The 26,109-nt window shown below is 41.3% G+C and overlaps 1 protein-coding gene and 1 long non-coding RNA gene across 43 annotated transcripts in view; one reads left to right on the forward strand and one right to left on the reverse strand.

The window, feature by feature from the left end:
• LOC140724771 (uncharacterized) overlaps positions 1 to 10,637 on the reverse strand; it is a 71,658-nt gene extending 61,021 nt beyond the window's left edge. Inside the window, exon 1 of one of the 2 annotated variants that reach the window (XR_012098181.1) lies at positions 10,558 to 10,637. This is a non-coding gene — a long non-coding RNA (uncharacterized lncRNA). The remainder of the gene's footprint in view (positions 1 to 10,557) is intronic. The other variant, XR_012098180.1, reaches the window with a different exon arrangement.
• The window catches only part of nrxn3a (neurexin 3a), a 2,216,268-nt gene that overhangs the window by 367,952 nt on the left and 1,822,207 nt on the right, over positions 1 to 26,109 (forward strand). The gene's annotated exons all lie outside the window — the stretch shown is intronic.

The raw sequence follows: 26,109 nt of genomic DNA on the forward strand, positions 1-26,109 counted from the left end.
GATAGATAAAAAATGGTAGCACCATTCTGAAAACAAGATGAGTTTCTAAAAATAGGACTGTCATAGAATTGGACATCGATGTAATGAATGAGTAAGGTTGGTGGTTGAACAGACATTAAATTTGCCAAGGTTAAAGGGATGTCAGTGTGAATTGGAAATGACATCACCTCCTTGCTGACGATCAACACAGACGCATCTCAAGGATGTGTGCTTAACCCACTGTCCTAGTCTTTCTACATTCATGACTGTGTGGCTCAGCACATCTCAAATGTCATCTATAAAGTTCCTGGTATCAACATTGTTGTGGGCGGAACCTCAGACAGCAAAGAAGAAGCATACAGGAGTAAGATAGATCAGCTAGTTGAGTGGTGCTGTAAAAATAACTGTGCACCCAATCCCAGCAAAACCAAGGAATTGACTGTGGGCTTCAGGAAGGGGAAGTCGGAGGAACACACGCCAGTCCTCATGCTGTGGTCAGCTTGGAAAGGGTGAGCAGCTTCAAGTTCCTGGCCATCAACATCTCAGTTGGGAAAATCCTGAGGCAACATATTGATACAATCAAAGAAGGCACCAGCAGCAAGACTATTGGAGTTTAAGGAGTATGTCACCAAAGAGTCTCTCAAATTTTTACAGATGGAGGGAGCATTCTGACTGGTTGCATTACCTCCTAATGTGGAGGTTTCCGTGTGCAAGATCAAAATAGGCTGCAGAGGGCTATAGACTCAGCCAGCTCCATCACAGACACAAACCTCCCCACTACTGAGGACATCTTCAAAAGTGATTCCTCAAAAAGGCGGCATTCATCATTAAGGATCTCCACCATCCAGGGCATGTCCTCTTCTCATTGTTACCATCAGGAAGGATGTACAGGAGCCTGAAGACCCACACTCACCATTTTAGAAACAGCTTATTTCCCTCTAGATCAAATTTCTGAATAGTCCATGAACACTGACTCACTATTTCGCTTCTGTAACATTTATTTATTGCAATTTATAGTAATTTTTTATGCCTTGCACTGTATTGCTGATACAAAATAACAAATTTCAGCATACAGTATGGTACAGTATGAGTCTTAGGCTCACATATTTTGCTAGGGTGCTTAAGGATTTTGCAGAATTCTGTATTTTCTAACATGGAGCGCAGAGTGTGTTTATAAATTAGGTGGGAGCAAAGGATGTTGAGGGTAAAGTGTTGCGGGTGGGGTGTGGGACAGGTGGTGGAGAAGGAGTGCTGGGGCAGCAGGGTGATGTGAGTGCAGACACACCCAATCCTGAGTCACCAGGCAAGGTCATTTGATTCCTAACAATTGGTTTATTGATCATTACAGAATGTCTCTCTGGTGCTTCTCACTCCCTCCGCTCTCCTTTCCCCTTTCCCCAACCATGATTCCCCGCTCCCTGCCCCTTTCCCACTCTCAGTCCATAATAGAGGCCCATATCAGAATTAGGTTTATCATCACTCACATATGTCATGAAATTTTTTACAGCAGCACTATGGTGCAAGACATAAAATTACTACAGTACTCTCTTAGTGTCTTAGACATCCTAGTTATATGTACAGTATGTGCCCAAGATTCTTGCACAGTACTTTATGTTCAAATTGAAAATAAATTTATTATCAAAGCACATATATATGTTTCCATAAACTACCTTGAGAGGGAAGTGGCTAAAATAAATTTATTACCTAAGTGTGTATGTATATTTCACCATATACTACCTTGAGATTTATTTTTTGCAGACATTTACAGAAAAATAAAGAAATACAATAGAATTTGAAAAACTATTCATAAAGACTGAAAGCACCTACTGTGCAAAAGGAAACAAATTGTGCTAGTAATTATTCTAATAGTAAGTAAATAAGCAATCCTAAGAACATGAGCTGTATCGTAACAGTGTATCTATTATAATGTATATTGTGGTATCAGTATGGCTCAAGATTAGGTAAGGATGGGTTTCTGCTTATATTCTCAGTTCTCATCAGCAAACATTTTGGAAAATATGCTTTAATGGACAATACACAAATGCATTTGAAGGAAGAAACATGAAGAAAATCCACTTGTCTACAAATTTCCTAAACAGGCGTTGTAGAACAACACCTTGTTGTAATGGTTGATGCGATTTTTTTTTCAATTTAAGTCATTGTTGTGTTACACTGAGCTCCTTTGTAGTACCTTTGGAACCTTCAGAGGAGATGAATCTATTGAGTGATTATAGAATGAGAACTTGCATTGAGGTAATAATTCTGATGTATAAGTGTCCCAAACCAGTCCGCAGGGAGAAATATTGAGCCAGTGTAGGAAAGGTAGGACTTATAATAGAAAATATTGTTTTTCAGCAAGGATTTATAAGTGTTTATTATACTGCAGAGGGAGCCATCAATTGAATGGATCCCAGAGAGGAAGATTAAACTACCAAAGGGTTTGCTACCAGTTGTGGAAAGAAAAGGAGATGCTTCACCAAAACCACATGTTGTTGAAGGGGATCATAAGGCTAAGTCACATAAAGACTATAAGACATAGGAGCAGAATTAGGCAATCTGGCCAGTCCAGTCTGCTCCACCATTCGATTGTCGCTGATTTATTATTCCTCTCAACCCTATTCTCGTGCTTTCTCCCCATAACTTTTGATGTCCTTGCTATTCTAGAACCTATCAACTCCATTTTTAATACACCCAGTGACTTGGCCTCCATAGCTGTTTGTGACAATGAATTCCACACATTCACCACTCTCTGGCTAAAGAAATTTCTCCTCTTTGCTGTTCTAAAGGGATGTCCAAATATTTTGGTCTTAAACTCTCCCACTGCTGGAAGAATCCTCTCCATGTCCTCTCTATCTTGGCCTTTCAGTATTCAATAGGTTGCAATGAGAACCCACCTGCCCCCACCCCCACCATTCTTCTAAGCACTACCGAGTATAGACCCAGTGCCAGCAAGCATTCCAAACACATTAACCCTTTCTTTCTCAAGGACCCTCTCCAAAGCCAGCACATTCTTTCTTAGATATGGAAACCAAAACTGCTGACATTACTGATCTAGGGTCAAATGAAAATATAGAACATAAGTCAGTGCCGATTCAGATCTGCTCGATCATTCAGTAATGTCAGGGCTGACCTTCTAACTGAACTCTATTTCTCATATCCTTTGATTGTCCTAAATAGGGTAGAGCAAAGCGATGGTTAAGTTACCTGTTTGGTGATCAGGGTTCAGAACCACTGATTCAGCAGCATGGGTTTGAATCCTACCATGACAGGTGAGGAATTTTAAACCAAATGATTTAAAAAGGAATGAAAAATAACAAACCTGGTTTTATTAATAGTGCACAGAAAATAAAAGGATTGTTGCAGAGACCCTCCCTTGTTTACACATACCCAGTAGGGAGGAAATTTGCAATTCTGATCTGGTTTCAGTGTAACTTCAGACCCATCAATATTGTTGACCTTAAACTTTTTCCTCAGTTCTGAGTCACGTTTATTATCACTGACATAGATGAAGTGAAATCTGTTGTTATGTGGCAGCAGTACAGTGCAAAGATGTAAAATTACTATAATTCCGAAGATAAATAAATTGTACCAAAACAAAATGAATAACAGCATAGTGCCAATTTAACATGGTTAATAAATGATGGAGCTGCTGGTGATGATCACAAATTGAGGCCAAGTAGATAGATCTGTAAATTGAGAATTTTAAACTCTCAGGTTGGAGGAGTAACACCTCATATTCGTTCTAGGTGGCCTCCAACCTGATAGCATGAAGATTGATTTCTTTAGCTTCTGGTAATTACTCCACTCTCCCTCTTCTCTCTTTCTCCACTCCTCATTCTAGCTCTTCTCTTGCAGATGAACTCAGCAGGTCAGGCAGCATCAATGGAGAGGAATAAACAGGTGATGTTTCTGCCCAAGACCCTCCATCACTTCGGCTTCTCTTGTTTTCCATTCCCCATCCTGACTCCTCTCTTACCCCTTTCTCTCCTCCTCATCTGCCCATCACCTCCCTTTGGTGCCACTCTTCCTTCCCTTTCTCCCATGGTCCACTGTCCTCTCCGATCAGATTCCTTCATCTTCAGCCCTTCTTCAACTATATACTTCCCAGCTTCTCACTTCATCCACCCTCCACCACCTGCCTATCTTCCCCCTCACCTGGCTTCACCTATCACCTGTCAGCTTGTACTCCTATCCCTCCCTCCACTTTCTTATTCTGGCTTCTTCCCCCTCCTTTCCAGTCCCAATGAAGGGTCTCGGCTCAAGAAGTCGACTGTTTATTCCTCTCTGTAGATGCTACCTGATTCGTTGAGTTCCTCTAGCACATTGTGTCTGTTCCTCAAGATTTCCATCATCTGCAGAATCAGTTACGTGTATGAAGTTTGAACATGTAACAGTATATCGATGCTGTGGGGAGATCTAAAAATGTGTTCATAACATTTGGAAGCCTGGATAGCCAGTGGCAAAGTCAATGGAGAAGTCAATCTGAGCGATAACAAAATCATGATTAGTGGTTAAAGATTAATGATAAATGTCAACTTTATTTGCCACATGTACATCAAAACGTGCATTCTGTGTCAACAACAATACAGTCTGAGGATTGTGCAACAACTGTAACTTACTGTCTGCAAATGTCATTGTGCATACAGCTTTGGAATGTGAGAGGAAACCCACACAGTCACAGGGAGAACGTACAAACTCCTAACAGACCACTGAGGGAATTGAACCCTGATCTTACAGCTGGTGCTGTAAAGTGTTATGCTGACTGCTAAGCCACTGTATAACCTTAACTAACTATTGACATGCGTATAATCGAAGTATGCAGAGAAATGCGTCATTTGTGTCACATCAGGTTAATGGGGATGTGCTGGGGGCAGCCTACAAGTGTCGCCCTGTTTCTGGCGCCAACACAGCATGCCCACAGCTCACTCACTAACCCTAACCTTAATCTGTACGTCTCTGGGTCTCTGGATTGTGGGAATTCAAAGAACCTGGAACACCCAGAGGAAAGTCACGTGGTCACGGGGGAAGAGCGCACAAGCTCCTTACAGGCAGCAGCGGGAATCGGACGCCAGTGGGTGATCGCTGTTGCTGGAAAGTGATTGTGCTAACTGCTTCACTGCTGTGCACGGGCAGGTTTGCAAAGAATCGGATGAAGTTCAACTTTGGGCTGAAATCACCTTGGTTCTGCATCAACTGGCTTAGAGGGAACAAGCTAGCCCAATAGAGGAGATCTATGACAGCATGCAGGACTTTTGTCGCGTGATTATTAGCGTGGCTTCCATCACCCTAATATTATATTGATGGAAGTTCTGACTCGCTCAAGATTTGTTGCTGTACAGACTGTCTGACATTTACAATATTATATTTTTCTATCCCTTAACTCAACCCCCAAAGATATAATGCAGGGACCAGCTCAGCTTAGAGTGATGCTGCGGTAATGAAAAACAGCACAGTGGTGTCAATGGCCATTTGAGCTCCTGTGCAGTGAGATAGTACTGAACTTTAAGGAGAAGCATATTGATCTCCTGTGTCGTTAATATATGTCTAGGGTATTTAATAGATATTAGAAAGCAATCTGCACTTTGGGTTAAACACAAAGTTTGTCTATTTCCCTTGAGCATGGGAAATGTAATATTTTGGGCTGGCTCTGGTGACTTGCTTTAAAATCACTATGACGTTCCAGCCCTGCAATTTTCTCATATTCCTATGCTGCTCGGATTCTGGTCTCCCTCTCATTCCAAGGTTAATGGCCACTCTGGTGATGATCACTTTTTCAGATATCAAGGTCTAAAGCACTGGAACTCCTTTTTGTTAACCTCACAATTTCTTCACCTTTCCTTAATACCTATCTCTTTTGATTAAGTGCAGATCATCGACCTGAAAAACTCGTTACGTAGCTTGATCAACTTCAGTCTGATCATTATTGCTTTGAGATGATTTACATTAAATTTGTCATTGTTATTCTGGTTTTGTCCCCCTCCCTTTCTAGTCCTGATGAAGTTTCCCAGCCCAAAACATTGACTGTCCATTCCCCTCTGACCTGCTGAGTTCCTCCAGCACTTCCTATGTGTTGCTGTTGTCATTGCCTGGTTGGATCTTTTAATGAAGTTTTATATCTTGATGGTATTTAGAGAATTACAGTCAGCCCTCCTTATCCACGCATTCCGTGTGCACGGATTCAACCAACCGCGGATCGGGAAGACCCGGAAGTTCTCTCTCCAGCACTCGTTGTTTGAACGTTGCTCCCCTCACGTCTCGTTCGTTCGCTACTTATGTTGTGAGTGAGTGGAAGGAGTTTAAGGCTAGTAAGGGATGGCTGGCTAGCTATGTAAAGCGCTATAGCCTCAAGAACTTAAAGATCACGGGAGAATTGGGATTGGCTGATGCCAAGGCGGCATCAGCGTTCCTGGAAGAGCTACGATGGTTGTGTCTGTACTGACCAGACTTCAAAATGTACAAAACGTCGACAGTGCTTCTTCCTATAGATGCTGCCTGGCCTGCTGTGTTCCACCAGCATTTTGTGTGTGTTGTTTGAATTTCCAGCATCTGCAGATTTCCTTGTATATGACAATGCTGTCACTTTTTCTCAGTCCTAAACAGAAACTGCCTTGAATGATTGAAAGAGTAGAGATAATTTACAGGGATATTGCCAGGACTTGAGGACCTGAGTTTTTAGGGAAAGTCTGAATAGTTCAGGACTTTATTCCCTAGAGCATAGAAGAATGAGGGGAGATTGGCTAGAGGTGCACAAACTTAGGAGGGTATAGATAGGCTAAATGCTAGCAAGCTTTTTCCACTGAGCTTGAATGAGACTAGAACTAGAGGTCATGGGTTAAGGGTGACAGGTGAAAAGTTTAAGGGGAACATGAAAGGGAGCGAGTGCCAGCAGAAGTGGTCAATGGGGGGGGGGGGGTGGGATGGGGTGGGGATCAAAAAAGAAATTTGGATAGGGACGTGTATGGGCATGGTATGGTCCAGGTGCAGGTTGATGGGACTAGGCAGAATAAGAGTTCGGCAAAGACTAGATGGGCTGAAGCTCCTGTTTTTTTGTGCTGTAGTGCTCTATGACACTATCCATATTAATGATGCTGAGATACATCTTGGGACGTGCTGGGATGCATCATCAGTGATGTATCCTGGGGTCATCAGGCGTTTCGGGTCTTTCAACATCAGACACCCTCGCCCTGGCGACCCAACCAAGGTTGATCAGGCCCCAGCAGCATTGGTTCATGGGTCACACCTCTTGATCCCCAGCTATCTGGAGGCTTTCTCATCAGCCTCTGAGATAGTCCTGGTAGCTCTTTTCTTTGTAACCCCTGTAATGCCAAGGAGAGAGTAGATTCTGCAGAGCGAGCAGCCAGCAAAACCTCTTCACCCCAGCTCTATAGCTTTGCATCGTGCTCTTCGCCACATCTCTAGTTTACTGCCTCCATTTAAAAAAACAACGTAAAACTTACAAACTCAGAATTTTCTCATTGTTTGTGAAAGTGCAGCATTAATCACATAAAAATGAATCAATGTGAACAAGCAGCATGTAGCTAACCTGCTGATGCATAGAACAGCCATCTACGTGGGCAATGAAATGGTTGATCTGACAGCACGCTGAATTCCAACAAATAGAACATGAGTTTTGGGAATCTAGACTTACATCTCCTGCAATTCACAAGCATGCTGAACAAGTGAAAATCAATTTCAAGCTATCTCTTTAAACATTGTGGAGAGTCAATCATTCATTCCGCTAACACTTTCACCAGGGAAGCATTGATGGGGGCCAAACAAAGTGGGGTGAATGGAGACCAGTGTGCAGCATTAATTGACTAAGCCAAATTGTCTGTATTTGCACTGTAAGTATAATTTTTGTACTTTTTATTTAGAGATAAAGCACAGTAACAGGTTCTCCAGGTCCAGTGAGCACCCACCACCCAGTTACACCCACATGACCAAATAATATGCTACTTGTGCATGGGAGCGGGAGGGTTTTGGGGGTTCTAACATTTTCCTGTCATTCATTCTTTGGGTTTTTTTTCCTGTTTCTTGGATGTCTGTGAAGAGTGGGGAGTTTAGGATGTCTGCTGTATTCATTCTCTAATATTAAATTGAACCATTGAACCTGTACATCTTTGGAATGTGGGAGGAAACCAGTGTGGCTATGGGAAGAACCTACAAACTTCTTACAGACAGTGGCGGGAATTGAAGCCGGGTTTCTGGCGCTGTCATTGAATTACGCCGACTGATGTGCTGTGCTGCCCTTGCTGAGTGCAGGGTTAATCAGGTGGACCAAGTGGTATATACCTGCATTGTAAATATTGCATTAGCCCATCTTCATAAATTCAAAGAAGGGTGCAGAGAGTAAGAATTTTATTAACCAGAATTTTTGATCAGAATTCTGATAAAAAAAATCTATGGAAACATAGTTACCCATGCAGAACTCCAATCAGTTCCAAAGGTGGATGTGTGTGGAATATTTTCAACATTGATTTGAACTGTATTATAAAAAGGTTAAGGACTTATTTCAACATCTGCAGTGTATTAAGTTAAAACAAAAGGGCAATTTGGTTCCTGTCAATAGACTCCAGAAATAAAAGCTAGTTGTGGGAAGCAAGCTGTGGCTTTTACCTTTGGAGCAAAGGAGGATGAGAGGTATCACATGCTCCAGAGACTCTGCAGATGCTGGAAGTCCAGAGTAACACACACAAAATGCTGGAGGAACTCAGCAGATCAGGCAGCATAAATGGAAAAGAGTACACAGTCGATGTTTCAGGCTGAGACCCTTCATCAAGACTGGATGAGAGGTGACTTAATAGAAGTATACAAGACGATAAAAGGTCTAGATCAAGTGGATAGCCAGAGACTTTTTCCCAGGAAAGTAATGGCTAATACAAGGGGGATCATTTTAAGGTGATTGGAGGAAAGAGTGGGGAATGGGCATGTGGATGTCAGAGGTAAGATTTTTACATAAAGAGTGGTGGGTGCGTGGAACAACTTGTCAGGGGTGGTGGCTGAGGCAGTTATGTTAGAGTTACTTAAGAAACTCTTCGATAGGCACGTGGAGGGCTAAGTGAGAAGGAAGAGTTAGATTGAACCTAGAGCAGGTTATAGGGTCAGCACAACATTATGGGCCAAAGAGCCTGTACTGTACGTAACGTTCTAGCGCATGTTCTATGATTGATGCAACCAGCTGCAGGGATTAAGCGCAATAACTACGTATATTAGTATCCAGTGTAGAACTGTAGAACTGAGGAGTGCGGCAATGGCAAAGGCACTTCTTTTCCATTAAAGTGGAGATAATCAGGAGTATTTCTTTTACGTGGTGCAAGTGTTATGTTTGATAGCACATATTTAGGGATCTCATCAGAATGTGTACACAAGAAGATGTAAACCATTCAACCATCCATTAATTGATAAAATCACAAATGCATGTAGTGGTCATTTTACTGGGTACCTCCACTGAATGTATGTTCATGGTCTTTTGCTGCTGTAGCCCATCCACTTCAAGCTATGGTGTGCTTTCAGAGATGCTGTTCTGCACAACACTGTTGTAACCCATGGTTAATTACGTTATTGTTACCTTCCTGTCCGCTTGAACCGGTCTGGCTATTCTCCTCTGAGGTTTTCATTAACAGGGTGTTTTCGCCCAAAGAACTGCAGCTCACTGCATGTTTTAGTTTCATTTTTCGCACCATTCTCTGTAAACTCCAGAGACTGTTGTGCCAGGAGATCAGCAGTTTCTGAGATACTCAAACCACCCTGTCTGGCACCAATAATCATTCCGTGATCAAAGTCACATAGATACATCTCTTCCCCATTCTAAAGTTTGGCCTGAACTTCTCGGCCGTGTCTGCATTAACTTACTGCCTTGTGATTGGCTGTTTAGATATTTGCATTAACGAGCAGGATTTACATTGTATCTAATAAAATGGCCACTGAGAGTATCTTGCTACCACATAACCACATCAATGCAAAGAAGCAATTTTTGTGCTTCTTTTATTATAAACTATTGGTTACCACCCAATAAACCTCCAGTGATAAAATCACATAATCAATCATCAGGACACTGACATTATAGCGTACTGTCGTGACGTGTGTTAGAAAAATAAATGATCTAACAATTAAATGAAGTTGACTTTACAGTATCAATCTTAGAGTATAATAAATAGCTGGGAGTGATTACTAGTCTGCAATCTAATCCAATGGGTCTGATTTTATTTTACTGTTGAGAATAATAGATTGCTGAATGTGATGACAGGGATATAATCAAATTTTGAGGGATTCAGATGATATTATGTAAACCCCCTGATTAGATTTCAATCTGCCACCAATTCCCAATTATCAGCTGTTTCCCTGAGGGTAAAGCAGGAATATAAAGCAAGCAGGAACGAAGCTGCTTGCTTATAACAATCACGCTGAACGTAAGTTGTCAGAGATACCCTTCATGATGCTGCCATAATCACAGAAAGCAAAACTACTTCGAGTTAAGTGGGACATCAGTCGTGCTGCCCCATTATTATCTGCCCAAAAAAAAATCATCTCTAATTCTTCTCTTCCAACATCTAATCAGTTGCTGGATAAAATATCTACCTTTAGCAAGCTCCCACTTCCCATCTCGGTGTTGATCATTCCGGTGCTCCCAGTGCAGCCTCCTCGGCGTCGGTGAGACCCGATGTAGACTGGGGGTCCGCTTTGTAGAGCACTTTTTCTTTGACCGCACTGAGCAGGAATTCATGGTGGCCAACTGTTTTAATTCCAGTCCATCTCCTATTACCATTCCAAACATGTCAGGCGAGTGTTCTCGACTTCCATGGTGAGGCCCCTTTCAGGTTAGAGGGGCAAACCCTCATATTCCCTTTGGGGAGCCTCCAACCTGATGGCATGAACATCGATTTCTCTAACTTCAGGTAATATTCCCCTTCCCTGTTCTCTCTCCTTCAGTTCCCCATTCTGGCTCCCCTCTTGCCTCTACTCTTCTCCTCACTGCCCATCAGCTCTCCCCGGTGTCCCTCCTCCTTCCTGTTCTCTCATGTTCCACTCACCTCTCCTGCCAGATTCCTGCTTCTTCAGCCCTTTTTAACTTATCATCCATCTTTTCACTTTGCCAACACCCCCTCCCCAATTCCCTACCCACCCACAATCGCCCCCCACCTGCATTCATCTATCTCCTGTAACAGACTCAAAACGCTGGAGGAACTCAGCAGGCCAGGCAGGATCTATGGAAAAGTGTAACAGTCGACATTTTGACCCGTGACCCTTCCTCAGGACTCACCTATCTCCTAGCTTGCACTCATTCCGATGCTCTCACCTTCTTATTCTGGCTTCCTGCTACATCACAAGGATTCGGAAATCTTTTTGCACTGCTTATTTAATTGCATTCTCCATCGATCTGTCCCATCAGAGAAGGAGGTACAGGAATCTGAAGACGCACACTCAACGTTTTTGGAACCGCTCCTTTCTCTCCACTATCAGATTTTGGAATGGTTCATGATCTATCAAAATTACCTCAATATTTTTCTCTCTCTTTGCACTATTTATTTATTTATTATAGTAAAAAATTTATAGTATACTTTTCTTGATAATAACTCCGATTCTGGTAGCTGTTAGTCATTTGTTCACCAGCTACTCTGAATTGTCCCTCCTGTATAGGTTAGTGCTAGAATCTCAAGGAAGTAAATGGGAATGTTGGAAGAATATATTAGAGGGAAAATTAGTGGGACAATTAAATTCTCTGCAAGCCAGCATAGGCTTGATGGGCTGAATGGGCTCCTGTTTTGTACAGAAGTATATGAAAACTGAAAATCTTTGATGCCTCAGAAGATGAAACACACTCTACCTGGTTCCAACCTGCTCTTGTAACCACAGTACTGGTTAATAATAAGGTTAAATTCCTAGCTAAATATTCTTCGTCTCATGCACGAGAGTGTAGTGGTTTGCATAATGCTATTACAGTACCAATGACCCGGTTAACTTCCACTGCAGTCTGTAAGGAGTTTGTACATTCTCCTCATGACTGCATGGCTTTCCTCTGGGTACTCTGGTTTCCTCCCGCGGAATCAGAATCAGAAATGCGTTTAATGTCACCGGCATATGTTATGGATGTTGTTGTCTTTGCAGCAGTAGCAGTACCCTGCAATATTCCAAAGATGAATGGGTTTGTAGGTTAATTGGGTGTAACTCTGTGCAGGCACTCACTGGGTCAGAAGGCCCTAATACAGCGCAGGCTCTCAAAATAAATAAATATTTAAGAATAACACCGAAGATCAAATGGCAGTTTTCATTATTTCAAAATTTGTCAGTTTTCCTGCAATTGTCATGATGTTAAAATCAAACTCAAAGAGTAATTCTGAAAAAAAAGGAGTATAGCTCATGACTATTAAGTCAGGAATTAGGATAAGCCAGACAAATTCAAACTGCCATGGTAAACTGATTATCACAAATACACCATGAGGATCACATGAGAATACAGTTGGCCCTCCTCATCCGTGAGGGATTGGTTCCGGGATCCCCTGTGGATACCAAAAAACGCGAATGCTCAAGTCCCTTATATAAAATGACGTAGTATTTGCATATAGCCTGCGCACATCCTCCCATATACTTTAAATCATCTCTAGATTACTTATAATACCTAATACAATGTAAATGCTATGTAAATATTTGTTATACTGTATTATTTAGGGAATAATGACAAGAAAAATAAGTCTGTACATAAAGTCTTCGTTAGTCCTGACGAAGGGTCTCGTCCCGAAACGTCGACAGCACTTCTCCCTATAGATGCTGCCTGGCCTGCTGTGTTCCACCAGCATTTTGTGAGCATTGTCATATATTGGTTCACTAACGCAGAGTATTGTGGGTGGTGGAAATCTGAAATTAAATCTAACAATGCTGGAAACATCAAGTGAAGAGAAAAACATAATTATGGTTCAACAGCCATGAGGTAATGTTGCAGCTCGATCAAACTGTGGTTAGACCATATTTGGAGTATTGTGGTTAGTTCTGGTCATCTCCTAACAGGAAGGGTATGGAAGCTTTAGAGAGGGTGCAGGGGAAATTTATCAGGATACTGCCCGGATTTGAGAGCAACCCTTATGAGGTTGGTGAGTGAGTTAAGGCTTTTCCCTTAGGAGTGAAGGAGGCAGAGAGGTGACTTCATAGAGGAGTACAAGATGATAAGAGGTATAATCTGAGTGGACAACCAGAGACTTTCCCTGAGGGTAGAAATGTCTGACACGAGGGGGCATAATTTTATGGTGACTGGGGGAAAGTATAGGTAACAAATTAACTCTTCTAAGGCTTCCAGCTGGGTACAGGTATCAATTTTAACTTATGTTTCAATGACAAACTCTGCCATCTTCATCAGGGATGATGGCTGACCCTGTCTAGTCTGGTGGTATTTATATCCCTGTTGTCTGTCGTTCCTGATTAGTTAGTCCTCATCCAATAAGGTTTCTGCTGTCCCACCTTGTTTACAGTCAGATTCCAGTTCTTACTTAGAGCAACGCCGTCTGTCTGTGTTACAATTTTTTTCCTCTAGTTTTATTTAAATGGCTTCCTTCACCAGGCAGTCCTGGTGAAGCCGCCTAGAAGAGTTTATTCATCATATACGCCGGGAGAACACTGGACCCTTTTTCAAGTATAGGGTAAGTTTCATAGAGATACCAGAGGTAAGTTTTTTTTTACAGAGAGAGTGGTAGGTGAGTGGAACAGCCTTTCAGGATGCTTGGATCTCTCTGTATCCCAGAGCTCCATAAGCACTATTTGGAGAATAAACTGTTCAGTTTTAGTTTTCCTGTGAGTTGGTATGATACTAATTAATGATAAAAATGATGAGATTGTATAGTCTGGAGTTGGCTGTGGACGAAACAGCTTCAGAATCCCTTCTGATGTTTATTTTACGACACACTCCACAATATAAATGGCAGAGATGGAGCAGTAGTTGATGGTACATCATTCCCAATAATGTAGTTAGGATACGGAATCCTACTGGGGATTTACTGGCTGTTAGCTTGGCTATTTCAATGTAAAAAGGTGATCACGCATTTATTGCTGGCCAGTGGTGTAGTGGCATCAGTGCCGGGCTTCGAAGTGAGTGGTCCCGGGTTCGAATCCGGCCGGCTCCTTACACACTTTCCATCCGTGCTGGGTTGTGCATCAAGCTAGCCTTGTAAATAAATTGCTTTACCTGTTTCTCATGAGTGACTCCATATTCTTAACTCACGACTCCTGTTCTAAATTGTCACACAAGGGGAACCTTGTTCTCCACATACATCCTTTCATTCCTATAGACTCCAGCAGAGTCTGATCAATCAATGTATAGAGTACAGGAGCTGGGATGTTATGTTGAAGTTGTATATGACTTTAGTGAGGCCTAACTTGGAGTATTATGTGCAGTTCTGGTCATGGCCACCTACTTTCAGGAAAGTTGTCAATCAGATGGATAAAGTGCAGAGAAATTTTGCAAGGGTGTTGCCAGGAAGTGAGGACCTGAGTTCAAGGGGAAGGTTGAGTAGCTTCGGACTTTATTCCCTGGTGCGGAGGAGAAGGAAAGGAGATTTGTTAAGGGGATGCAAAATTATGAAGGGTATAGATAAGGTAAATGCCGACAGGCTTTTTCCACTTATCTTTGGGGGAGGCAAGAGCCAGTAGTCATAGGTTAAGGGTGAAAGTTGATGCATTTAAGGGGAACCCATAAGACCATAAGGAGAAGAATTAGGCCATTCAGCCCATCGAGTCTGCTCTACCATTCCATCATGGTTGATCCCAGATTCAACTCAATGTCATACACCTGCTTTCTCACCATATCCTTTGATGCCCTGACCAATCAGGAAATTATCAGCTTCTCCCTTAAGTATACCCACAGACTTGGCCTCTGCCACAGTCTGTGGGAGAACATTACACAGATTTACTACCCTCTGGCTAAAATAAAATCCTCCTTACTCTGTTCTAAAAGGTCATCTCTCAATTTTGAGGCTGTGCCCTCTGGTTCTGGATATCCCCACATCCATCTTATCTAGTCCTTTCAGTATTCGGTAGGTCTCAGTGAGATCCCCCTGCATTCTTCTAAATTCCAGTGAGTACAGGCTGCTCCTCATGTTAACCCCTTCATTGATGGAATCATCATCGTGAACCCCCTCTGGACTCCCTCAACTGACAACACATCCTTTCTGAGATATGGGGCCCAAAACTGTTGACAATACTCCAAGTGCTGCCTGACTAGTATCTTATAAAGCCTCAGCATTATCTCCTTGCTTTTATATTCTATTTCGTTAAAATAAATTCCAACATTACATTTGGCTTCTTTACCACAGACTCAATCTGTAAATTAACTTTCTGGGAGTCTTGCACGAGGACTCCTAAGTCCCTCTGCACCTCTGATGTTTGAACCTTCTCCCCATTTAGTAAATAGTTTGCATTATTGTTCCTTTTACCGAAATGCATTATCATACATTTCCCAACACTGTATTCCATCTGCCACTTTTTTGTCCATCCTTCCAATTTGGCTGTGCTGCTGTAATCACATTGTTTTCTCAGCACTACCTACTCCTCCACATATCTTTGTATCATCTGCAACACGAGGGGAAATTTCTTCACTCAGAGGTGGTATTGCCAGCAGAAGTGGTGAATGTGGTGTCAATTGCAACGTTCAAGAGAAATTTGGTTAAGTACTTGGATGGAAGGGATATGGAGGGCTGTTGTGCAGGTGCATGTTGATGGATCTGGGCTGGACCAGATGGGTCAAAGGGCCTGTCTCTGAGCTGCAGAGTTCTATGACTCTGTGGACAGAAGGCCAACATGATCAACCTTACCTCTTAGGACAGGGGTTCCCAGACCTCAGTATGCCATGGACCAATCCCATAAGGCCCTGGACTGGGGACTCCAGTCTTAAGACAATCAACCTATTTCAGATTTGATGTGGTATACTGTAATGTGGAAGCAGGTTCACAGGTTTGGTGAGTGAGACAGAAATCACTGACTGCGAATAAGCATATTAATCAGTTATTTGCAAACAGTAAAAAAAATTTGACCAAACATTTAAGTTCCCCCAAGTTACACAAACTCCAAGTTAAATATTCAACAAACAGATACTTAGTTAAAGCATACCTTCCCAATGGTTCTGTGCAGCGTGCCCTAGGGACAAAGGTAAACAAATAAAGCTAAACTCTCTTTATTTAAAATAAGTAAAAAAACACATTTAACTGTATGCTTCAATATACATGCAACAAATGATAATAATCTTCTTTTTGCTTATGTTAAATAATGAGAGTTTAGCTCTATTTGTCACATGTGCATTATGTATTAAGTACTGGATCTATCCGAGTGACAGAACAGATGGTAGGTCCGTACAATCAAGTCTTGCCCCTTTTTCTTGCATAGTACTTTTTTAATCTTTTGGTATTAACAGCTGAAGGCACAGCCATCAATGGATGGGTGAATGAAATGGCACTTAACTTTTCCCCTGCTTGTAAAATTCCAAATGCACACAAAATTCAATTCAAGTGACCTTGAGTTAAAAGGCTGTAGACTATATTTTTCAATGCCTGCCACAACACAATGAATGTGGATGAAGTCAATGGAATTACATTACGGAGAAAGCCTTTTCAGACTGTCTTTTTGGTGGCTGTTCACCTGACATGATCTATTTTAATCTAATTTTGCTGTCTCCTCCTCGAAGATGCGTTTTTTTTGTCCAGATATAGAACTATGACTGGTAAATCCTCCTCGAATAGTTGAACCGCTAATGGGCATTAATTATGTAATGTAAGGAAATATTTAGGAAAGCAATCTGGAACTGTCACAATAGATGTACAACCAAATATCGAATCCCACTTTATCCTCTCCACATATATGCCAAACAAAATCCTAAAATTGACTGCAGTGCTTAGGTAAAGCTCAATGCTATATATTCTCTTGGGAGCTTCGGTCAATACAATTCAATTAAAGGACTACATGCAACTTTCTGGAGAGCTTGAGGGAAGTGAAAGGTGATTTGTTTCTTTTTGCAGCTTTGAGCTTAAAAATAATCAGAGACTTTTGGTAATTAACATCTCAGTTAACGTTCTGTTTTTTTTTAAAAAAATGTACTCTCCCAAGCCATGGAAAAATGCTACATCTCTGGCAAGGTTTGCCTTATGGGATACAATGTGCATTACCTGCTTTACATTGACAGTGGGATCAATGTGATTCCTTCATTGTATGTCAGGCAGAATATGAAAGGCAGCACATTTAAAATATTATACCAAGCATTACCCATTCATAAATCTTGTAAAAGCTCTTAGGATCCTAATGCACCATTTTGGAACAAATCCAACATGATATTCTAGGTCAGGTAATAGACCTCAAAATATTTTAGCTACTCAGGATTCTATCCAAAGGGTCAAATATTAAATTATCACATTGTCTGTATTAAAATATTTTTTTAATATTCTGGTCCTCAATGATTGCATCAATCCTTGATGTGTTTCAGATTTTGAGCTTCAGACCATCATTGCCCTGTGAATATCTTTCATGTATTTTTAAATCTTGCTAGAATGATGTGCTTTGAAAAGAGAGCAGAGATGTGATTGATTTGAAATGCAGTTTTTATTGATCTATTTTGTTTGTGAGTTTAGGCAGCTGAGAGAAATTAATTTAGGGAAAACATTCAACATAAGCCTAATTAATACAGTGTAATAATTTCAGATAATTGATACATGCTCTTTGTTTAATTCAGGCACACTGCTGACTGTTATTAGAAAACTGCTAGGATTCTTGCAGCTCTTTAATATCATCTATCTAGAGTCTTATCGGAGGGAAGAGAAGTTGAGGGTAAGAGATATGGCAGTTCATCCTCTTTCTCAATAGGAAGGAAGAAGGCATATTGTATATAAACATGGGTCTGCTAATTTTCTGAAATTATTACTTTTAGTGCTCTTAAACCTTACCTTAGTCTAAAGATTTTCTTCATTTGAATCTAATTGGTTTGGCATTGTCACATGTACCAAGATACAGTGAAAAGCTTGCCTTGCGTACGGTTCATACAGATCAGATCGTTACACAGTGCATTGAGATAGCAGAAGGTAAAGCAATAACCGCGTTAAATAAAGTGTAACAGCTAAGGAGAAAGGTAGACAATAAGATGCAGGACCACGACGAGGTAGACCGTGAGGTCAAGAGTCCAATTTATTGTACTATTAACAGTTATTGCATTGGCTTTTTATTGAATTGCATTTCTAAAGGGAATGCAAGGTGTAAAGAAAGAAGGGATCCATGGTTTTGGATTTTGAAACATTCCCGTTTCCAAAAGGCCATAAGACACTGGAGCAGAATTAGGCTATTCAGTCATCCAGTCGCCTCAGCCATTTGATCGTGGCAGATTTATCTCCTCTTTCAACCTCATTCTCTTGCCTCCTTGCTGTAAATTTTGACCAATCAAAAACCTCTGAACCTCCATTTTAAATATACCCAATGACTTGGCCTCCACAGCCATCTGTGGTAATGAATTCCACAGATCCATCACTCCTTTGCTCGAGAAAAGGGACATTCTTGGATTCTGAGGCTAGCCCTAGACGCTCCCATCATCAAAAACATTCTCTCTACTTCCATTGTGTCTAAGCCTATCAATATTTGATATTCTGTAAGCAACTTCAGCCATTGCTGTTTCCTCTGGTTTGCCAACACATTTTTTTCACGCGTGGAAGAGTTTTGTCTACAAACTTTACGGAAGATTCAGTTTCCAGATCTATTACTATGAAAATCATATTAAATTTTGGTCCTGTCAATCACATAAAACTTTGTTATCCATGCCCTGGATTGTTTGTATGATTTTCACAGATTTATTTTATAACGGCATTGACTCAGACTCTGGGATCCACTGTGTCAATCTGGACCTACGGAAGGAGAGACTGAACAAACACAGCCACCACTTACTCTTGCCCCCACTGCACCAGAATATGTGAATCCCAGATCGGCCTCTACAGCCACGTGAGGACCCACCAATAGACAACCCCTTAGGAGAACATCATACCTATTACTGCCACTCTAGGGTTAGTTAAAAAGTTTTCCAAGAGGTCTGCCACCAACCACCCTCCAAGCAGCTTACAAAAAGGGAAATGTATACTAATATTTTAAAGAGAGATACACCAGGCCTTTCTGTCCGACGAGCCTGTGCTGCCCAATTACCATGTGACCTGCTGGCCCGTACACCTTTGTGATGTGTGATGAAAACGGAGTACCTGGAGGACTTCTATGTGGTGACAGGGAGAGCATTGAAGCTCCTTACAAGTAGCAGTGGAAGTGAACCCAGGTTGGTTGTGCTGTAATAGTGTTATGTTACCCACTACACTAATGTAGGACTTTATGAGATTATTGTTTTCATTGATAAAAATTGGTCTGTTATGAATGGACACCGAACTGCCTAACTAGATGATTTTAAAGGTGCCACTGGAAATCATTCCATGATCTTTGTAGGTAGCTGTTCAACATTATGTTTTTTGGGACAAGGAAAGTTATAGAATGTACCTTAATTCCTGAAAATCTTCAGAGATGTGTTCATTCTTTTTCCCCAACTTGTACACCATGATTACCTCTCTCTCACCTAATGAAGATGTCTGAGCTTCTTGCTGGTTGTATGGAACATACAAACCCATCATTTCTATCCAGTACTTGTACGATGTCACTTCCAGTATCGTACATGAGCACTGTAGTTCAATTGATGGCATCTTGTTATTGGATATATCACCAGATCAACCTGAACAAACACATGTTACCAATGATTATGTCCTGTGAATTTGTGCTCTACTGTACTGCCAAACCTAGTAAGTAATTACTACTATCCTATTGATTCTATATTTGAACTTCCACCATTTCCTCTCCTTCCGGTAGAACTTTACCCTCCCTCTCTTTTGACATCTTTATGGTTTATAATCCAACACCGGGTTAGCTTGATGAAGAGTCATTTTTAAAAAAATAGGGTCATAGGAAGAGAGCTTTTAGCACATTGGTCCTCATAAATGGAAGTACTGAGTACAGGACCTGGCATGTCATGCTGATGTTGTACAAGACTTTGGTGAAGCCTGATTTGGGTTATTGTGTGCAGCTCTGGTCACCCAAATCCAGGAAAGATTGAAGGAGGACAGAGAAAATTTACAAGGATGTTGCTGGGAATGAGGCTCTGAGTAATAGGAGAGGTTGAATAGGTTAAAATTTTACTCCCTGGAGTGCAAGAGAATGAGGAGAGATTTGATAGAGGTTGCAAAATTATGAGGGGCTAATGCATGCAAGCTTTTTCTATTGGGGTTGGTTGAAACTAGAACTAGGGGTCACAGGTTAAGGTGAAAGGTGGAATATGTAAGGGGAACCATAGAACCATAGAACATTACAGCACAGAAGCAGGCCTTTTGGCCCTTCTTGGCTGTGCCGAACCATTTTTCTGCCTAGTCCCACCGACCTGCACCTGGACCATATCCCTCCATACACCTCTCATCCATGTACCTGTCCAAGCTTTTCTTACATGAGGGGGAACTTCTTCACTCCGAGGGTGGTGCAGATGTGGAACAAGCTGCTAAGGGAAGTGTTGGATGCAGGTTTGATTTTGTTCTATGAGAAATTTGGATAAGTACATGGACAGGAAGGGTACATAGGGCAATGTTGATGAGAGTAGGAGATAACAATTCAGCACAGACTAGATGGGCCAAAGGGACTTTTTCTGTGCTGTAGTGCTGTATGACTATGACATTTTCTTTCATTGGTAAGCCACAATGATGAGCATTGACCGGTTATTCAACTTTTAAAGACGTACTCTCATACCTCGCTTCTATCTTGCCCAAATTAATTATTGTCCAAAACATGTGTTTATACATTCTGTAGATGAGTAATTAGTGTTCCATGTCCCTCCAGGAGTGAGTACTAGCCATTATTCAGTAACATTTTAAAGATTAGCTTTATTTGTCACATGTACATCGAAGCATCAAAGCATGAAATGAAATGCATCTTTAGTGTTGAGAACGTGCTGAGGGCAGCTGCAAGTGTCGCCATGATTCTGCACCAGCATAACATGCCCACAACTTGGTAACCTTGGAATGTGGGGTAAAACTGGAGCACCCAGAGGAAAGCCACGTGGTCATAGGGAGAATGTCTGAGCTCCTTATAGACAATGGCAGAAATTGAACCTCGATCTCATAGCTGGCACTGTAAGGTGTTATGCTACTCTGCCGCACTTCGTCGCCATCTTGCTGCCCTTCCTTACGGGCTGCAGATAATCTTCTTCATGCAGGAGCACATATTGTGTTTAGTCATGGGAAATGCACGCAGCTTAAACCTTCTGAGGTCTGTGGAAGATCTTGTTTCTGCCCTTCCTTAGCAATTCAACCTAATTCCTCTGTTCTAAAGGTACGTCCTTCTACTCTGAGTCTGTGCATTTTGGTTCTAGACTCTCTGACTCGAGGAAACTTCCTTTCCATCCCCACTCTATCTAAGCCTTATAGTATTTGACTGGATTCAATGAGAGTCTCTCTCATTCTTTTGAACTCCAGTGAATAGTGGCCCAGAACCAATAAACCAAATACTCCTCACGCAGTAATCCTTTCATTCCTGGGATGATTTTCATGAACCATCTGTGGACCCTCTCCAATGACATCACATCCCTCCTTCGATGAGGAGCCCAAAACTTCTCACAGTACTCTAAGTGCGGTCCGACCAATGCCTAATAAACTCTCAGCTTTAAATAAAATATTCATGTAGTTCACCTTTATATCTGGGTTAACTGCAATTAACAATGAGCAAAAAGCACTTCATTTAGATTCAGACTCTGAGCATGGGTGGAATGTGTTTAGTTAATGATAAAAGGTTGTTTAATGAAGGTTTAATTTAGCCACCTCTGCCAAATCAGTTCATTACAATCAATTGATGGCACAGCATTTGTTGTCCTTGTCAATCAGTTTCAAATAAAATGCAACACTGTTTTGGGTATCAGTTGTTTCTGAATTATGTTACATGCATATTATCGATTATGCTTTAAACCATGAAATCTAAAACTTTCATCAAACTTTGGAAGCATTGATTCAATTTGAGAAGGTGACCCTTGCAGCTGAGGGGCGTCATGTTAGTGGATGTCGTTTGGAGCACAGTGTAAGTCTCAAAGGGTAGTACAGGAATCTAATGATAAACATACTGTATATTGCTGAAATGTGAGAGGAAAGTCAGTTTGCTTTCTGGCCATGGCCATATGGTCCCTAGTTTTGGTTGCTCCACAAGTAGAAATTTACTTTAGATTTTCAGCTCCCATTATCTACTGGTGACAGTAAGTATTACAGAAGATATAAACAGCTGAAAGAAAAGGGTTAAAAGACCCTGGTGGGAGATTTCTACAGGTCTCCGAACAGTAGCCAGGATGTGGGGTACAAGTCACAATGAGAGATAGAATAGGTATGTAAAAAGGCTGATTTATGATAGCCAAAGGAGATTTCAGTATGCATGGTCGTTTGTTATGTGCTGTGTTGTGTGACGTGGGCGATCGTGATCTTCCCATGATCATGATTGTTCTTGGCAAATTTTTCTGCAGAAATGGTTTGCCATTGCCTTCTTCTGGGCAGTGTCTTTAGACGGGTGAACCCAGCCATTATCAGTGCTCTTCAGGGATTGTCTGCCTGGTGTCAGTAGTCACATAGCCAGGACTTGTGATTTGAGAAGGTATCTCAAATGACCTTCTACCACCTGCTCCCATGACTTCACATGACACTGATCAGAGGGGGCTAAGCAGGTGCTACACCTTGCCCAAGGGTGGCCTGCAGGCTAGCGGAGAGAAGGAGCACCTTACACCTCCTTTGCTTATCTCCACCCGCCGCACAAATTTGCAGGTAAATTGGGAAAATCAGGTTGGTGCTGGATCCAAAGAAAAATAATTTTTTAGAATGCCTATCTTTTGTCCTTTTAGAACAGTTTGTGATCAAACCCACTGGGGAAAAGGCAATTCTAGATTTGTTATTGGGTAATGAACCAGATTTGGTTCGGGAGCTTGAGGTAAATAAATCCTGAGGAGGCAGTGATCCTAATATGATATAATTCACCTTGCAGATTGAGAGGGAGAAGATAAAGTCAGATGTATCATTATCAAAGTTGAGCAAAGTTAGCTACAGAGGCATGAGAGAGGAGCTGGACAAAGTTCTTTGGAAGGATATATACTAGTAGGGATGATGGCAGAACAGCAATGTGTGGAGTTTCTGGAAGCAACTCGGAAGATGCAGGACCTGTTCACCCAAAAGAAGAAGTTGCATTCTAAAAGGATGATGAGGCAAACATGGCAGACAAGGGAAGTCAAAAACAGCATAAGAGCAAAAGAGAGGGCATACAATATACCAAAAATTAGTGAGGGGCTAGAGGATTGGAAAACTTTTTTAAAAAAACAACAGAAAACAACTATGAAAAGCCATTAGGAGAGAAAATACGAGAATACCAGAAGTTTTTTTTCTGGATATATAAAGAGTAAAAGAGAGGTGAAAATGGGGATTGGACTATTGGAAAATGATCCTGGAGAGGTAGTAATGGGGAATAAAGAAACGTCAGATGAACTGAATAAGTACTTATAGTCAATCTTCACTGAGGAAGACATAAGCAACATACCAGGCATCTGAGGTAGTCAGCAGGCAGAAGTGACAGTAGTTGCTATTTTTATGGAGAAGGTGCTTGTAAAGCTGAAAAATCTGAAGGTAGATAAGTTACCTAAACTGGTGGCCTACACCTCATGATTCTGGAAGAGCTAGCTGAAGAGACTGTGGAGGCATTAGAAGTGATCTTTCAAGAATGACTGAATGATTCTGGAAGACTGAAAATCACAAATGTCAAACTCTTTAGGGTGGGAGGGAGGAAGTCAAGCTCGTTAGCCTGATCGCAGTGGTCGATCAGATGTCAGAGTACAATTATTAAAGACGAGGATTTGTGGTACCTGGAGCACATGATAAAATAGGTCAAAGTCAACATGTTTTACATCAGGAGAAATTTTGTTTGACAAATCTGTTGGAATTATTTGAAGAAGTAACAGGCTAGATAGACAAGGGAGAGTTCAGAAAGCCTTTGACAAGGTGTTGCATAAGATGGAAGTTCATGGTTGAACAGAAAAGATAATATTATAGATAGAAGATTGGCTGTCTGGCAGGAGGCAAAGAGTGGGTATAAAGGGAACCTTTCCTGGTTGGCTGCTGTTGACTAGTAGTGCTCCACAGGGATTGGTATTGGGACCACTACTTTTCAGGTTATTTGTTAATGATCTGGATGATGGACATGATGGCTTTCTGGTCAAATTTGTGGATGATACAAAAATGATTGGATGGTCAGGTAGTTTTGGGGAAGGAGGGAGTCTGTAGAAGGACTCTGACAGATGAAGAGAATTGGCAGAGAAGTGGCAGATCAAATAGAGTGTTGGGAAGTGTCTGGTCATGCACTTTGGTAGAAGGAATTAAAGTCACGGTCTGTTTTTGAAACAGAGAGTGAATTCAGAAGTCAGAGGTGCAAAGGGACTTGGGAGCCCTATCCTAGTGCAGGAATCCATAAAGGTTAATCTATAGGTTGAGTCGGTAGTAAGGATGGCAAGAAATGGGTCAGACTGTATTTGGAGTACTGTGAGCAGTTTTGAGTCCCTTATCAAAGAAAGGAAGTGCGGAAGTGCTGGCATTGGAGAGGGTCCAGAGGAAGTTTATGAGAATGATCCAGGAAATGAAGGGCTTAATATAAGGAGTGTTTGATGCCTGTGGGCCTGTACACACTGGAGTTTGGAAGAATGAGGGGAGGATTCTAATTGAAACCTACTGAATATTGAAGGAGCAAGATAAAGTGAATTTGGAAGGATGTTTTCAATAGTGGGAAAGACTAGGGCTAGAGGGCATAACTTCAGAATTGAAGGACATCCCTTTAAAATTGAAATGAGGAGTATTTTCTTTAGTGGTGAATTATTGGGGTTCATTGCCACAGATGGTTGTAGAGGCCAAGTCATTAGCTAAATTTAAAGCAAAGGTTGGTAGGTTCTTGATTAGTTAGAGTGTCAAATGAAAAGACATTGAAATGGGGTTGAGGGGGAAAATAAATTAGCCTTGGTTGAATGGTGAAGCAGACTCGATGGGCTGAATGACTAACTCTGTTCCTATGTCTTATGAGGTTATAGAAACATAGAAATATAGAAAACCTACAGCACAATACAGGTCCTTTGGCCCACAAAGCTGTGCTGAATGTGCCCTTACCTTAGAAATTACCTAGGGTTACCATAACTCTCTATTTTTCTGAGCTCCATGTATCTGTCCAGGATTCTCTTAAAAAACCTTATCGTATCCACCTCCACCACCGCCGCCAGCAGCCCATTCCACACACTCACCACTTTCTGTGTAAAAAGCTTACCCCTGACATCTCCTCTGTACCTTCTTACAAGCACGTTAAGACTGTGCCCTCTCGTGCTAGCCATTCCCAGCCTCTGACTATCCACACGATCGATGCCTCTTATCATCTTATACACCTATATGGTCTAAATAGCAAAGTATTGAACTTTGCTTCATTTAACATTATGATAGATCTCCCTGCTGTTAAATTGCTTAAAATGAATTTTCCATTAATGTGGGTTTGCTGAAGGGAGAGAAATGGTACAAGTACCAAATTACATCATAAACCATTTCTACTATTGCAACATATAGATGGCAATTCTATAAAGTGTACCAGGTAGCAATGCAGCCAAGTGCTTGTTATATTGCAATACAACATTTAATTTTAAGAGACTGCAAGGCAGCATTACCAGCCCTGCAAAGTTACCCTAGAGTATCCAGGAATTTGTGATTAAGTTGAATAAGGCCCAAGATGAAACAAAACCTCTAATGACATTAAAAACATAATTTTTTGAAAATAAATATTGAGAGGAGGACTTCTGACATAAAATCAAGAATTACCTAAAGTAATTGTTATCTTTTTACTCTAATGATCCCTTCAGGATATCCCATAGCTTTAAATAACAGTACAATACTTCTTTAATGATCTGATATACTATAAAAATTAGGCCATTCAGCCCATTAAGTCTGCTCTGCCATTCTACCATGGCTGCTTTATTATCCCGTTCAACCCTATTTTCCTGCCTTCTGCCCATAATGCTTGACACCCTGACTAATCAAGAACCTTTCAACCGCCACTTTAGGT

The sequence above is a fragment of the Hemitrygon akajei genome, chromosome 3 (genome assembly GCF_048418815.1).
Source record: "Hemitrygon akajei chromosome 3, sHemAka1.3, whole genome shotgun sequence".
Taxonomy (NCBI): Eukaryota; Metazoa; Chordata; class Chondrichthyes; order Myliobatiformes; family Dasyatidae; genus Hemitrygon; species Hemitrygon akajei.